At 37.6% G+C, this 17,554-nt stretch overlaps 1 protein-coding gene across 22 annotated transcripts in view; it reads left to right on the forward strand.

Annotated features, from left to right (window-relative positions):
• Positions 1-17,554, forward strand: part of Ids (iduronate 2-sulfatase) — a 252,787-nt gene that overhangs the window by 98,959 nt on the left and 136,274 nt on the right. The gene's annotated exons all lie outside the window — the stretch shown is intronic.

Genomic DNA, 17,554 nt, shown 5'->3' on the forward strand with positions numbered 1-17,554 from the left:
AGTCAAGGGACCTTTACAGGCTGTTCTGTGTTTTGATGGAACTAATGCTGTCTAGTGAGGTAGCCACTAGTCACATGTCTGATTAGAGATTAAATTAATTAAAATCAAAGGAAATGAAAACCCCCATCACTTTAGCCACATTTCAAGGACTCAGTGGCCACGTGAACTTAGTAGCTACCATTGTGAACAGTGTAGACAGAAAACTTGGTTATTATGTGCAGTGTAGATAGCAAACTTTCTTATCTCTGCACACTCTTTTACTCCTCCGCACAATGCTACTGCCTCTTGGACACTGAAAAATATTGTTTGGCTTTTCGTTTGTTTGTTTGTTTGACCCCTTTATCTTACAAGCAGGGGAAATATATTTGGTTTAAAAATGTGCAGTTTTGGGATTGCATTTGGGCTCAAATTGTTATTAGGCTGTAGCTCCTAGGACTTGCCTAAATTGCACTCTCAGGACCCAGTAGGCTGTATGAAGAACTTTTAAAATTCCCAATGTCTCGTCAACAGATGGACCAATTTAATCAGAATTTCAGTTGTTTGAGAGACAAGGCATCAGGGTTTTCTTTATTTCTTTGATTGACTTTAGAAAAGAATTACTTTTGCTTTAGAGTTCTCTTAGCTGTGTAGAAAAAATTGAAAAGCAAGTGGAGAGTTCATGTCAATCCCAAACTCAGTTTACCCTTAGTATTTATTAACATCTGACTTTATTGTGGCAACTTGTCACAATTCCTAAACTAAGCAAATAACTATCAGTACCAGATATACTTTCGATTTTCTTAATTTTTACCTATTACAATTTTTGTCTCTCAACAGATACTTCACTGTGTTATCGAGCATGCCTCTTTTGGCTTCTCTTGAATTAGATGGTCTCTAAGTTTTCTTGCTTTTGATGATCTTGAGAGTTTTGAGGAGTAATGGGTATTTTGTAGAATGCCCTTCAGTTGTGGCTTTTCTGGTGCTTTTCTCATGACTAGAGTGAGGTTGTGGGTTAGGATTCATGCTGCAAAGGTACAGTGTCACTTTAATCTCATCATTCAAATGCATAGTCACATGACTCAACTCTCATACATCAAGACCTCTTTTTTCCTTGTTCTACCATGAGTCACTGTATTTCTTCTCTTCTCCTGCTGATATTTTGGGAGAAAGTCACTGTGTTTAGAAAACATACAGAATTAGTCTCCATTTCCTTGAGGGGGAAACATCTACACAAATTACTTGAATTTCTTGTGTGAGTGACCTGTGTCCACTCTCATTCATTTATTAAATCATTTATTTTATAAGTACGGAGTCATGGAAATTTATTTTACATGTTGAGATATATTCTCATAATAAATTACTTATTGTATCACTATAATTCTCTACTTCCAGGTATTATAAATTGTTTCAACTAATTTTTATCCTTCTGGAAGACCTCCTCAATGTAATATGGAGACTTTGAACTCTTCCTTATGTTGTGGTGCTAGCAATGATCATATCCAAACTAATTTTGACAAAGATTTCTTGTTTTCTCAATTGGTGAATGGCATTTGCTGCCAAGATTTAGATACTGTGTTTGTTGTTACTGGAGTGTCATTGTTTCTAGATTAGCTGATAGAAATAAGAAACGTGAATATATAATAACCCTGTATCTAACACATACCTATACACAAACATTTTCAATGTATTGAGCTGAACACGAGTTCCTATTGATGTTTCTAATCCTCCACTACCATACAGCTCCTCTTGGTCATTGCCACTGCATTCTCACATCAGCAACCTGGCTCCTATCACATGCCTCCATATATCTCTTTACTTCTACGATATATACACAGTGAACTTAGGGTTGTTAATCCGTGTCCCTGTGGCAAATACATGCATCAACTTGAGTATAGTGCTTATACACAGTTTCTATTGTCATTGGTCTTACCAACTAAACTCAAAGTACTCTTTTCCAAAGTTATTTATGTCAGCAACTCCCCCATCTCCTTTTAATAAAGCTTGTTTAACACATTGATAATACAGTCCTTTTTCACATGCATGTCATTTAAATATATTTGAACTGATAAGTAATTTCGTAAACTTACGCAAGACTCATTTTTGTAAAATTCTATGGGTTTTGAGGAAAAACTAGCAAGTTATGTATCCATCATTACTTTATTTTTGTAGATAGTTTTGCTGTTCTACAAGCTCTCGTATATTCACCATCTAGTTCCCTTTCTCATTCTAAATCTTTGAAAACCATTATTTTTCCGCCTCTATATTTTTGCCTTTTCCAGAATGCTGTATAGATAAATTGAATCAATAGATAGCCTCTTCAGATGTACTTTTTTCTCTTAGAAAATATATTTAAGATTCACATATCTGTTGTGGAATATTAAGTTTAAGATGTATTTTATTTGTTTATGCTGTGGAACCTTTGTTTAATGACGCAAACATGTGTTGTATTCTTTTATGTTGCATTTCTTTAACTCTTTCAAGCTGTGTTACTTTGCCTTTCCAAAACACCTGGTTGTTCTAATAAAGAAATGAATGCCCAATAGAAAGGCAGGGGAGAGGGATACACGGGGCTTCCAGACAGATAGAATAAATAGGAAGAGAAATTGAGCTTGACAAAGGAAAGGGAGGAGCAAGAAATGGAGAAGGAAAGGAGGACTCCAGGAACCAGTCACCCAGCCACACAAGCACACAGCCACACAGTCAGCCATGGAGTAAGAAGTGAAGAAAGACATGTAGAATAAAGGAAGGTAAAAAGCCCGGAGACAAAATACAAAATATAGTTAAAGAGAAATGGGATAATTTAAGTTAGAAAAGCTGACAAGAAACAACCCAAGCTAAGGTCGGTCATTCATAAATAAGAATAAGTCTCTGTATTTATTTGGAGCTGGGTGGTAGGCCCACAAGGAGTAGAAAAGAAAATCAAAAGAGCATGTATGCACATCTTCCCATGTTTTCACAGCTCATTTATGTTTTCTACTGAGTACTACTTAACCTACTGAAGGATGTGCCAGTTGTTTTCTGGCTTTGGTGATAGTGAATAAAACTACTGTCCACATTTATATCCTGGCCTTTGAAAGAAAGAAAGGAAGGAAAGAAGGAAAGAAGGAAGGAAGGAAGGAAGGAAGGAAGGAAGGAAGGAAGGAAGGAAGGAAGGAAGGGAAAAAGAGAAAGAAAGAACCAAACTTCCAAGAGGTTATAATTTTCATTTCCACCACCAATGAATGAATTTTTTTTTGAGAGAGAGAATCTCACTGTTTAGATCAGCCTGGTCTTGAACTCATGGTTATTTTTCTATCTCAGCCTCTTGTGTGCTTGGATTCCAGCTATGTTCAAACATTCCTAACTTGAATGACAGTTCTTGTCAGTAATAAATTGTCAGTGTGTCTAGATTTTACTTATTCTGTTGCTTGTGCTTTTCTGAAATCTTAATTTTTTATATATAAATTTGCATAAACTTTATGTTTTTACATTTCATTTTGCAATTGGATAACTTGTTAAATTTGTGTATACCTTGGAACTGTAATCACAGTGATAACATATACAGTTCATTACTTCTGTCCTCCAACACCATAGGTTGAATTTTTCTTAAAATTTTATAAAAATGGAAATAATTTCATGTTTTCTTTTTGTGTTTTAATGTGTAGCTAACATTTTGAAAAATCATTCATTTTGTTGTATGGATCAGTAAGCATATATTTAAAAACTTTCTTTCAGTGGCATTGTTATTAACATATACTAATTGTATAAAGGGTTTCATTATGACATTTTCATCCATGCATGTAATGAACTTGATTTTTTTTTATTAAAATATGAAAGTTTCCATTTTCGCCCCTCCTCCCAACACCCTCCCACTCCCCCTACTCCCTCTACTCTTCCCTCTCCATCCCTAAGAGCAGTCAGGGTTTCCTGCCCAGTGGGTAGTTCAAGTTCCTCCCTGCTCCCTCCAGGTCCAGGAAGGTGAGTATCCAAACAGACTGGATCCCCAAAAATCCAGAATATGCAGAGGAAACAAGTCCCAGAGTCATTGTCAATGGCTTTTCAGAAAGACTCCAGGCCAGCCACATTCAGAGAATCCGGCCACATTCAGAGAATCTGGTTGGATCACGTGCTTGTTCAGTCCCAGTCTAACTGGCCTTGATGAACTCTCATTAGATCAGTCCCCTTGTATCAGTGGGTGATCGCTCCCCTTGCGGTCCTGATTTCCTTTTTCATGTTCTTCCTCCTTCTGCTCCTCCTTTGGACCTTGGGGAGCTCAGTCCAGTGCTCCAATGTGGGTCTCCGTCTGCATCGCCATCCATCGCCGGATGAAGGTTCCCTCTGATCTTGCCCTCCCTGCTCACGTTCTCCTTCCTTCTGCTTCTCGCTTGGACCTAGGGAGTTAAGTCCAGTGTTCCAACGTGGGTCCCCGTCTCTATCTACATCCATTGCCAGATGAAGGATCTATGATGATAAGCAAAATATTCATCAGTATGGTTATGGGCCAAGGCCAGTTCAGGCACCCTCTCCTCTGTTCAGAGAACAATCTGGGACCTGGGATCCCATTTACAATCAAGTCTCTAGTAAACCCTAAACTGACTTCCATAGCTGAGATATATTCTTCCCTGAACCCATATCTATCCTTCCTCCCTCCCCCCCTTGAACTTGGTTTGGACTTATATTGTTGTACCCTTGTTTTATCTTCCTACTGCCTCTCCTTTCCCCCTTTGTTCTTACATGTTTCTAGGAGTCTCTCCTCTTATTTTCATGTCTGTCTTTGTCTGCTAGTTTACAAATATGAGAAAAAAACATGCAATGCTTTTGTTTAGGTCGACTGGTTTAATCACTTAGCACAATGATACTCAATTTTATCCATTTTCCTTCAAATGAAGTGCTTTCGTTCTTTATGGCTAAAAAAGTAACACTGTGTGTATATCACACTTTCTATTTTTAAATGTCTTTTTAAAATATTTACTGTTATTATATATATATGAATGGTTGCCTACATATATGTCTGTGCCCCACATGCATGCCTGGTGTTGACAGCCGCCATAAGAGGATGTAAGTTTGCGTTGAATTAGAGTTACAGATGCTTGTGGACAGCCATGTGGTTTCTGGAAATCATGTCCGGGTCATCCGCAAGAATAGCAAGTAATCTTAACCATGGAGCTATCTCTCCAGTCACAATCACATTTTTCTTTTTCTTTTCATTCATTAATGGACACTTGGATTACTGATTGCATTATTTAGTTATTTTGAATAGTAAGCTGGCATTAATATTTTGTGTAATTTTTCAGAAGTAGTATGGCTGGATCAAATGGAAGTTCTAGTCTTAATTTCTGAGCAACTTCCATACTGACTTCTGTAATAGTTGAAATGATTTATGTCCCCACCTGCAGGTGAATATGGATTCTTTTTCTCTGCATTTTTACCAACATTGATATTTGTTTTCTTGATGATAGCCACTCTGACTGTGATGAGATGGAATCTTAATGTACTTTAATTTAATTTCCCTGGTGGCTAAGAATATCAAATATTTTCATTCATTTATTAGCTACTTGTATTTCATTTGAAAGGTGTCTATTCTGTTACATTATTGTGGTTATAGCTTTTATCTATTTTATCTGAGTTTTAAAATGTATTCTAGATATTAAACCCCTGTCAGACTTTTCCTCTCCATTTTTAGGTTATTTCTTTAATATGTTGATTATTTCTTTTGCTTTGCACAAGTTTTTTCTTTTCTTTTATTGCCATTCTACTTGGCAATAATTTTATTTCCTGAGCTATTGGAGTTCTATTAATAAATCATTGCCTCTGCCTGGATTTTCTAGTGTTTCCTTTATGAATTCCACTAGTAGTTTAATGTTTCAAGTTTTATATTAAGTAAGGTCTTTGGTATATTATGAGTTGAATTTTGTATATGGAAAGAGATAGGGACCTAGTTTTAGTCTTACACATACAGATATCCGGTTTTCTCAGCATCAAGAATTGGATATTTGAGCTTATTTTTGCCTCTTTCAGTTGATCATATTAATCAATTTATCTATTTTTATTCCAAGACCATTGCATGAGTCTTATTATTTCTTTTAAATATAGATAATAGTCAGGAATAGCTTGTTGAGTACTTTGGGTATGGGCCAAGGGGTGGTATAACTGGTGATGTGGTAGAGTTATTTTTTGGATTATCAGAAAATCAGCCTATAGTTTTCTTTTGTTGCTGCTGCTTATTCAAACTTCTGTATCCTGGTAATAATAGCCTTACTGAATGAGTATAGAAATGTTTCTGATGCTTCTATTTTGTGGGATAGTTTTTAGGAGCATCAGAACAAATACTTCTTTAAGACTGGATAGAATTCAGATTGTCGAGTTCATCCAGTCCTGAACTGTTGGGAGATTTATGTTTATCATTTCAAACATGTTGCTTATTGCTGATATGTTCATGTTTTCTTTTTAACTTATCTTCTTGGTCAATTTAAAGGACATTTATGTATAGAAATTTATTTATTTCATCTACATTTTCTAGTTTTTGTGAGTACGTGTTTTCAAAATATTACTCAATGATTTTCTGGATTTCAGTGTAATCCTTTTTTGTTCCTTTAACTTAAAATTTTAAATCAAAACACAAAGATCAAAATCAAAGCTTATTATATATATATACACACACATATATATATGTATATATATATATATATGCCATTGTAATTTGTTCTGTTCATCAGTCTGCCATTTGTCAACCCCAATAGGCTCCAACCCTTCTTACTGGTCCCTGCTTGTTACTGAGATAGTACTCTCTCTGTTTTCATGTAACATATAAGCCATTATCGTCTTTTACTCTCATTCCTGCTTTCATATCTTTCCATTCACTCTCATGGGCCCTCTTCTACTTTCAATACACACACACACACACACATGCATGCATGCTCATGCACAAGTTCAAACTCAGCCCATGAAGGAGAGCATAGCATGTGCCATTCTCTCTAGCTTATTTTGCTTAACATAATAATTTGCATTTAATGCATTTCCTACAAATGTCAAAATTTATTTTTTTAATTTATGCCTGAAAGATCTTTTGTGTATGTGCTACCTTTCCTGTGTAAGTCTTCTGCTGATGTGCATATATAGGCTGCTTCCATTTGTTGACTGGGTTGGGTAGTGTAACAATTAACCTAATGCAATGGTATACCTATAGTGTGTTGATTTATAGTCCTTTAAGTATATACTGTACCCAGGAGTGGTACATTTAGATCATATTGAAGTTCGAATTTAGAGTTTTTGAGGTATCTCCACAGTGGCTTCAGTGGTAGCTATGCAGTTTACATCCCCACAAGTAATATGTAAGAGTTTCTCTTTACTCACCTCAGCAGCTGCTGTCTTTGTTTCCTTGGTCATAGCCATGATAACTTGTATGAGAGCTCAAAGCAGATTTAATTTGAATTTATTTAATGGTTAATGATATTAAAAACTTAAAATATTTTGACTATTTTTACTTCTTTTGATGATAGTCTCTTCAGATAAGTATTCTGTTTATTGATTAAATGATCTTTAAAATTTTTTCAGACCTTTAACATATTCTAGATATTAATACTCATTAGATGTTTAGTTAGTAAAAATATTTTTCCAATCTATACACTGTCTCTGTATTCTTGCTATTTGTGTGTGTGTGTGTGTGTGTGTGTGCATAAATACTTTTTAACTTCATGAAATCCCATTTGTCTATTCTTGCAATTATTTCCTTTGCTATTGGAGTCCTTTGCAGGATATATTTGCTTATCCCTATATCCTGAAGCATTTTCTCTTCACTGCTCCAAAGTTTTAAGTTTGACATCTTGATTCCTAACCCTTTCTGAATTGAACTTTGTGTAGGATGAGAGACATGGATCTAGTTTCATTTGTCTACGTACAGATATCTAGTTTCTTTTTTCAATATATGCCTTTTATTTTCATTAAAAATTAGATTACTGTAGCTTTATGGGTTCACTTCTGAACCTTCTATTCTATTTCAGTTTTTGTCCCAGTAACATACAGTCTTTATTATTACGGTTTTTTAGTGAAGTACGAGATAGGGTGTTTGGATAACTATTGGGTATTTTTTTTCTGTTACTGAATGTTTATTAATACTTACATATTCATGGCTTAAATTTTAATTTGTGTGGGGAGAGGCATCTGACAACTTCTATATGTTGCATAGTATTATTTTTTGAGAGAGAGACAGAATTTTATTTATTATTATTATTATTATTAAAAATTTTCACCTCCTCCCCACCTCCCATTTCCCTCCCCCTTCCCCCAATCCCCCTCCCTTACTAGTCCAAAGAGCAGTCAGGGTTCCCTGCCCTGTGGGAAGTCCAAAGTCCTCCCCCCTCCATCCAAGTCTAGGAAGGTGAGCATCCAAACAGACTATGTTCCCACAAAGCCAGTACATGCAGTCGAATCAAAACCCAGTGCCATTGTCCTTGGCTTCTCTGTCAGCCCTCCTTGTCAGCCACGTTCTGAGAGTCCGATTTGACCACATGCTCCAGCAGTCCCAGTCCAGCTGACTTGGGTGAGCTCCCATAAGATCAGCCCCATCGTCTCAGTGGGTGAGCGCACCCCTTGCGGTTCTGACTTCCTTGCTCATGTTCTCCCTCCTTCTGCTCCTCATTTGGACCTTGGGAGCTAAGTCCAGTGCTCCAATGTGGGTCTCTGTCTCGATCTCCATCCATGGCCAGATGCAGGTTCTATGGTGATATGCAAGATATCCATCAGTGTGGCTATAGGATAGGGCCAGTTCAGGTGCCCTCTCCTCAGCTACTCAAGGAACAAGCTGGGGACATCTCCTTGGACACCTGGGAACCCCTCCAGAGTCAAGTGTAACATGAGGGGGCCAGCTTGTTTGTTGGGGTTTTTGGTCCTGCCCTGTTCCCCTAGCTGTTTAGTCCCAAAGTAAAATCACACAAGGGACTCCATAAGTTATAAAGCTGATTGGTCCATTAGGTCAGGCTACTTATTAGCTAACTCTCACATCTTGATTAACCCATTTTTCTGATCTATGTTAGCCATGTGGCTCAGTACCTCTTTCAGTGGGGTAGATCACATCCTGCTGCTTCGGTGATCTGGGCAGGAGTGGGAGGAATCAACTTCCTCCTCCCCAGAATTCTCCTGCTCTCCTTGCATCATTTCTACTTCCTGTCTGGTTTTCCCACCTACACCTCCTGCCTGGCCAATCAGCGTTTATTTAAAACATGATTGACAGAATACAGGCAATTCTCCCGCACCACTTCCCCCTCATTTTTAAAAAAGAAAAACAAAGGAAAATATCCATAGTCCATTTTTGGGAATGTGGGTGTAGTATTCCAGACTACTTCCAGCTGGTTGGGGGCACTGATAATCTTATAGGGACCTAAAGAAAATTTAGAGTTATGATCAAGTCCTGACTGAAGTATCATGTGCGTCTTGATCATCTCAGGCAGCAGTCTTGAATCTGTTCTGGATGAAGAACTCAGACATCTGGGCCATCTGTTCTTACTGGAGATTGCTCAGGTTGTCTCCCTTGGTCAAAGATGATTTTTCTTAACTCTGAATAAATCCAGAGCTTCTCATTTTCTGCGGAAACAAAAGCAAAATCTCTTCTCCAAAGTAACATACCTTTTGACTTCAATTTTGAAGCCAAGGTATTTTCAAAGTACCTATCTTGGATTAATTCTGCAGCATTTATAAGCAAATATTTTTTAGCAGCTGTTGCTCCTTCCTCAGCATTTAAACAATTCAAGAGAGCATAATAGCATACAGTATCAAGATTCTCTGAGTATTTTCCATCTTTACATGGCTTTATTTTAACCTCTATTTCTTTTATTTTTACTTTTAACTTTTGGCTTTTTGAGACAGGTTCTCTGAATATCTTTGTCTTGGAATTCCCTCTGTAAACCAGGCTATCCTTAAACTCCCCGAGATCCCTGTGTCTCTGCCTTCCAGGCTACTCGTTCTTTCTTTCTTTCTTTCTTTCTTTCTTTCTTTCTTTCTTTGAGAACTTTAACCTTTAGCCTATATATATATATATATATATATTTTTAACACACTGTAAACCATTTAGAGGTTTTCTTACTCTTTGCATCTCTCTTTACTGTATATCTCTCTTTTTCTGACCACATGGGTCTTTAATTTGCTAAGGAATATGGAGAAAACAACACTCAAAAGCTCCTATGGCAAGGTCCTTGCCAGGAAGCAAGCTGCAACAGTGTTTCCATAGTCCAGACTGCCTCCTTGAAAGTCAAGAGTTTTCCCTGGCATGATGGCCCAGAAGGCCAGCATTTTAAAAACAGTGCAGCTTTTTCCTGCTATGGCTGAAAACTGAAATGCTTTACTCTAGTCTTTCCGAAGATTTCTCAGGCTTTCTGTGGATGCAGTTATCCATGTGGGCGCCATTCTGTAACATGCAAAGGCCGGGCCTGCTTGTTTTTGTTTCTGTCTCCGCCTGGTACCCCACAACCGGCAGGCCCCAAAGAAAATCAACCACACAGAAATCTATATGTTATAAAGCTGATTGGCCCTTTAGGTCAGACTTCTTATTAGTTTTTATGACTTATCTTAACCCATTATTTTGATCTATTTTAGCCATGTGGCTCAGTACCTCTTTCAGTGGGGCAGCTCACATCCTGCTGCTTCGGTGATCTGGGCAGGAGTGTGGGGAATTAACTTCCTCCTCCCCAGAATTCTCCTGCTCTACTTGCATCATTCCACTTCCTGTCTGGTTTTCCCACCTACACCTCCTGCCTGGCCAATCAGCGTTTATTTAAAACATGATTGACAGAATACAGACAATTCTCCAGCACCAGTCAAGTCTCTTTCCAAATCTAAAATGACTCCCTTAATTAAGATATATACTTCTCTGCTCCCATATCCACTCTTCCTCTATTCTAACCATCCCATTCCCCCAAGCTCTCCCCATCCTCCCCTCCTCACTACTCTCTCCCTGTCTCCCCTTACTCCCAACCCACCCCCACCCACAAGCTCCCAATTTTTGCCTGGCAATCTTGTCTACTTCCAATATCCAGGAGGATAACTACATGTTTTTCGTCCTGTTTAGCTTCTCTAGGATCACAAATTATAGGCTCAATGTCCTTTATTTATGGCTAGAATTCACTAATGAGTGAGTACATACCATATTCATCTTTTTGGGTCTGGGTTACCTCACTCAGGATAGTGTTTTCTATTTCTATCCATTTGCATGCAAAATTCAAGATGTCATTGTTTTTTTACCGCTGAGTAGTACTCTAATGCGTATAGATTCCACACTTTCTTTATCCATTCTTCCATTGAGGGGCATCTAGGTTGTTTCCAGGTTCTGGCTATTACAAATAATGCTGCTATGAATATAGTTGGACAAATGCTTTTGTAGTATATAGGTCATCTCTTTGGTATATTCCCAGGAGTGGTATTGCTGGATCCTGGGGTAGGTTGATCCCGAATTTCCTGAGAAACAGCTATACTGATTTCCAAAGTGGTTGCCCAAGTTTGCATTCCCACCAGCAATGGATGAGTGTTCCCCTGACCCAATATCCTCTCCAGCATAGGCTATCATTGGTGTTTTTGATTTTAGCCATTCTGACAGGTGTAAGATGGTATCTCAAAGTTGTTTTGATTTGCATTTCCCTGATTGCTAAGGAGGTTGCACATGACTTTAAGTGCCTTTTGGCCATTTGAACTTCTTTAGTTGAGAATTCTCTGTTCAGTTCAGAGCCCCATTTTTTAATTGGGTTAAGTAGCATTTTAAAGTCTAGTTTCATGAGTTCTTTATGTATTTTGGAGATCAGACCTTTGTCTGTTGCGGGGTTTGTGAAGATCTTCTCCCAATCAGTAGGTTGCCTTATTGTCTTAATGACAGTGTCCTTTGCTTTACAGAAGCTTCTCAGTTTTTGCAGGTCCCATTTATTCAATGTTGCCCTTATTATCTGTGCTACTGAGGTTATATGTAGGAAGTGGTCTCTTGTGCCCATGTGTTGTAGACTACTTCCCACTCTCTCTTCTATCAGGTTCAGTGTAGTCAGCTTGATATTGAGGCCTTTTATCCATTTGGACTTGAGTTTTGTGCATGGTGATAGATATGGATCTATTTTCATTCTTCTACATGTTGACATCCAGTTATGCCAGCACCATTTGTTGAAGATGCTTTCTTTCTTCCATTGTATACTTTTAGCTCCTTTGTCAAAAATCAGGTGTTCATAGGTTTGTGGCTTAATATCTGGGTCTGCTATTTGATTCCATTGGTCGACTTCTCTGTTTTTATGCCAATACCAAGCTGTTTTCAATACTGTAGCTCTGTAATAGAGTTTGAAGTCAGAGATGGTAATGCCTCCAGATGTTCCTTTATTGTATAAGATTGTTTTGGCTATCCTGGGTTTTCTGTTTTTCCATATAAAGTTGATTATTGTTCTCTCAAGGTCTGTGATGAGTTTTGTTAGGATTTTGATGGGGATTGCATTGAATTTATAGATTGCCTTTGGTAGAATTGCCATTTTTACTATGTTGATCCTCCCAATCCAAGAGCAGGGGAGGTCTTTCCATTTTCTGGTATCCTCCTCAATTTCTTTCTTCAAAGATAAAGTTCTTGTCAAATAGGTCTTTCACGTCCTTGGTTAGAGTTACCCCAAGATATTTTATGCTCTTTTTGGCTATTGTTAATGGTGAACTGTCTCGGAATTCCCTCTCTGCTTCTCTATCCTTTGTGTATAGGAGGGCTACTGAATTTTTTGAGTTGATTTTGTAACCTGCCACTTCACTGAAGTTATTTTTCAGCTGTAGGAGTTCTATGGTAGAGGTTTGGTAGTCACTGATGTACACTATCATATCATCTGCAAATAACAAAAGTTTAACGTCATCCTTTCCTATTTGAATCCCTTTGATCCCCTTATGTTGTCGTATTGCTATTGCTAGAACTTCAAGCACTATATTGAAGAGGTATGGAGAGAGTGGACAGATTTTTCGTTTTCCTGATTTTAGAGGAATGGCTTTGAGTTTCTCTCCATTCAATTTGATGTTAGCTGTCGGCTTGCTATATATTGCTTTTATTATATTTAGGTATGATCCTTGTATCCCTAACCTCTCCAAAACCTTTATCATAAAGGGGTGTTGAATTTTGTCAAATGCTTTTCTTGCATCTAATGAAATTATCATATGGTTTTTTTCTTTCAGTTTATTTATGTGATGGATTACATTGATAGATTTTCATATGTTAAACCAGCCCTGCATCTCAGTAATGAAGCCTACTTGATCATAATGAATAATTTTTTAAACGTGTTTCTTGGATTCTGTTTGGCAGAATTTTATTGAGAATTTTTGCATCGATGTTCATGAGTGAGATTGGTCTGTAATTCTCTTTTTTGGTTAAGTCTTTGTGTGATTTTGTTATCAGGGTGACTGTAGATTCGTAAAAAGAGTTTGGCAATGACTCTTCTGATTCTATTATGTGAAATACATTAAGGTGTGTAGGTATCAGCTCTTCTTTGAAGTTCTGATAAAATTCTGCATTAAAACCATCAGGTCCTGGGGTTTTTTTGGTTGGAGTTTTTTTATGGCAGCTTCTATTTCCTCACAATTTATAGGCCTATTTAAATTGTTCTCCTGGTCTTGATTTAATTTTGGTAAATGGTACTTATCTAAAAACAAGTCCATTTCTTTTACATTTTCCAACTTTGTGGCATATAAACTTTTGTAGTAAGACCTAATGTTTCTCTGAATTTCCTCAGTGTCTGTTTTGTCCCCCTTTTCATTTTTGATCTTGTTAATTTGCATGTTCTCTCTCTGCCTTCAGATTAGTTTTGATAAAGGTTTGTCAATCTTGTTAACTTTCTCAACGAACCACCTCTTTGTTTCATTGATTCTTTGGATTGTTTTCTGTGTTTCTGTTTTGTTGATTTCAGCCTTCAGTTTGATTATTTCTAGTCTTCTACTCCTCCTGGGTGAATCTGCTTCTATTTTTCTAGAACTTTCAGCTGTGCTGTTAAGTCTCTAATGTGAGCTTTCTCCTTTTTTTTTTTTTAATGTGAGCACTTAGAGCTATGAACTTTCCTCTGAGCACTGCTTTCATAGTGTCCCATAGGTTTGGGTGTGATATGTCTTTATTTTCGTTGAATTCAAGGAAGACTTTAAATTCTTTCTTTATTTCTTTTCTGACCTAGGGGTGGTTCAGTAACTGACTGTTCAGCTTCCATGAGTTTGTAGGCTTTCTGGGGGTAGAATTATTGTTAAATTCTAACTTTATTCCATGGTTATCTGATAAAACACAGGTGGTTATTAATATTTTTTGTATCTGTTGAAGTTTGCTTTGTTACTGAGTATGTGGTCAATTTTCCAGAAGATTCCATGAGATGCTCAGAAGAGTGTATATTCTTTCCTATTTGTGTGGAATGTTCTATAGATGTCTGTTAAGTCCATTTGATTCATTCCCTCCAATAATTCTCTTATTTCTCTGTTTGGTTTTTGTCTGATTGACCTGTCCATTGGTGAGAGAGGAGTGCTGAAGTCTCCTACTGTTAGTGTGTGTAGTTTGATGATGTCTGCCTTGATTTCTAATAATGTTTCTTTTACACACGTGGGTGCTTTTATATTAGGGGTATAGATATTCAGGATTGAGACTTCATCCTGATGAATTGTTCCTGTTATGAGTAAAAAAGTCCATCTCCATCTCTTCTGATTGATTTTAGTTTGAAGTCAATTTTGTTAGATATTAGAATGGCCACACCAGCTTGTTTCTTAGGTCCATTTGCTTGGAAAACCTTTTCCCAACCCTTTACCCTGAGTAGATGTCTGTCTTTGTGGGTGAGGTGTGTTTCTTGTAAACAGCAGAATGTTGGATCCTGTTTTCGTATCCAATCTCTAAGTCTGTGTCTTTTCATAGGTGAATTGAGTCCATTGATATTAAGTGATATTAATGACCAGTGATTGTTAACTGCAGCTATTTATTTATTTATTTATTTTGGTAGTAGAGTTTGTGTGTTTCCCTTCTTTGAGTTGTCCTGGTGGAGGATCGCTAGATGTTTGAGTTATTGTGGGCATTCTTCGATTCCTTAGTTTGTGATTTTCCTTCTATTACTTTCTGTAAGACTGGATTTGTTTCTATGTATTGTTTAAATTTGTTTTTATCCTGGAATATTTTGTTTTCTCCATTGATAGTGAATGAAAGCTTGGGTGGGTATAGTAGTCTGGGCTTGTATCCATGGTCTCTTAGTTTCTGCAGTACCTCTATCCAGGACTTTCTGACTTTCATGGTTTCCATAGAGAAGTCAGGTGTAATTCTGATAGATTTACTGTTATAAGTTACTTGACCTTTTTCCTTTGCAGCTCTTAATATTCCTTCTTTATTCTGTATGTTTTGTGTTTTGATTATTATATGGCGAGGGGATTTTATTTTCTGATCCAGTCTGTTTTGTGCTCTGTATGCTTCTTGTACCTTCATAGTACTATCTTTCTTTAGGTTGGAAAAGTTTTCTTCTATAATCTTGTTGAATATATTTTCTGGGCCTTTGAGCTGTAATTCTTTTCCTTCTTCTACCACTATTATTCTTAGGTTTGGTCTTTTTATTGTGTCCCAGATTTCCTGAATGTTTTGTGATGAGAATTTGTTGGATTTGCTGTTTTCTTTGATCAGTGCCTTTATTTTCTCTATGGTGTCTTCTGCATCTGAGATTCTTTCTTCTATTTCTTGTATTCTGTTAGTTATGCTTGTCTTTCTAGTCTCTGTTCATTTACCAAAATTTCCATATCCAGCTGGCCCTCAGTTTGTGTTTTCTTCAATGCCTCCATTTCAGTTTTCAAGTCTTGAACTGTTTACATTATCTGTTTGATTGTTTTTTCTTGGTTTCCTAGGGTACTTTTTATGGATTTATTCATTTCTTCAAACTTTTGGTTATTCTTCTCATCCATTTCTTTAAGGAAGTTTTTCACCCCCTGTTTAAAGGACTCTATCGCTTTCATAATGTCAATTTTTTCTACTTCTTCTGGATTATGGTGTTCAAGTCCTCCTGTTGCAAGTTCGCTGGGTTCTGGTGTTTTCATGGTTTTTTTTGTTTGTTTGTTTTGTTTTTTTTTTTTTTTAGCTTGTTGGAGAAATTCTTACATTGGCGCCTGTCCATCTCTTCCTTCAAATGCTCTTTAATAGGTCTTCTGGTACAGGATCAGGTTCCCTTGCTGGCCAGGGACCTAGCAGACAGAAAGCCTTCCTTGCTGCTGTCAGGCCATTGAAACAAAGGGACTCCTGCCCGTTTGCTCTCACCACCCTGTCCCAGTGCCCAAATAGGCTGAGCTGGGGGATCTTATGGCCCCAAAGAAGGGAGGATGAAGCGAGGGTGTGCCTGGGCGCAAGCTGGGATGGAATAGGAAGAGAGAGGCAGTAGCAGGGGAGAGAAGTCCCTGCAGAATGACCAGGAAGTTTAAGGGGATGAGAAATGTCTGTGCTCCATTTCCCAGGCTTCTACAGCGGGTTAGGAATACACTCACCCCTCCTCTGGATCTTCTGGTATAGGATCAGGTCCCCTTGCTGGCCAGGGACCTTGCAGACAAAAGGCCTACCTTGCTGCCAGGAGGCTATTGAAACAAAGAAACTCCAGCCCAGTTGCACTCACCACCTCATCCCAGCTCCCAAACAGGCTGAGCTGGGGGATCTTATGGCCCCGAAGAAGGGCACTATTGGGTATTTTTGATTTGGATTTATGTGGCTTTTCACTATTTTTTGTTTATGTGCATGAAATTCAGATTTTTTTCTAGTTCTATCATGAATCACATTAGAATTTTTAATGGTGAATGAATTTAATCACATTGGGGAATATAACTTTTTATATGATTGTAATTCTGCCAATCCATGAACACAAAAGCATGATGGTTAGTATTAATTTTTATCTTTAACACAATTTAGTATCATTTAGGAAAGAAGCTTCTAGGTATGCCTATGAGATGTACCTCAATTAGATTAATTGAGTGACAAGACCCAATTCAACTTTGGGTATCATGGACTGGGGAAAAGAAGCAAAAAGAGAGTTGAATACAGTCGTTCATTGTACTTTGTTTTCTGTCTGTAGATACAGTGTGACAGTTGCCTCAGACTCCTGTTGCCATGACTTCCCTACCATGATGTTTATACTGAAAAAGTGAAGTAAGAAGATTGAAGGGGAGGAACTAGAGAGATATAGAAAAATGTTGCAAAACATGACATTCTGAAACATTTACTCTGGGTTCTTGAAACTTAGAGAAATGGTTTCATGGGATTCTGGATTCTTAACTTTCCTGTGGCTAATGTTGCCATTCAGTATGTATTGGAAAAGTGCTCTACATTCTCATTTTAATAGGTCCTATTTATGTGTACCCAGTTTTGCTTTGTAGTTTATGATTTAGCAGGTTACCTGACCCTCCTGAGGCTTCCCATTGGGCTCACAACCACTCATAACTCTGTTTCCTGGGGATTCAGTGCTCTCTTCTGACCATTGTGGGCACTCGACATGCATGTGATCACATACATACGTGCAGGCAATATGCATATCCATAAAACTCAATACAAACATCTGAAAGAAGCTAAGAAGATAATTTGTGCTTTCAGCATGTTACAATACCAACTTTCCAAATCAGTCAATCA

The sequence above is a fragment of the Myodes glareolus genome, chromosome X (genome assembly GCF_982192425.1).
Source record: "Myodes glareolus chromosome X, mMyoGla1.1, whole genome shotgun sequence".
Lineage (NCBI taxonomy): Eukaryota > Metazoa > Chordata > Mammalia > Rodentia > Cricetidae > Myodes > Myodes glareolus.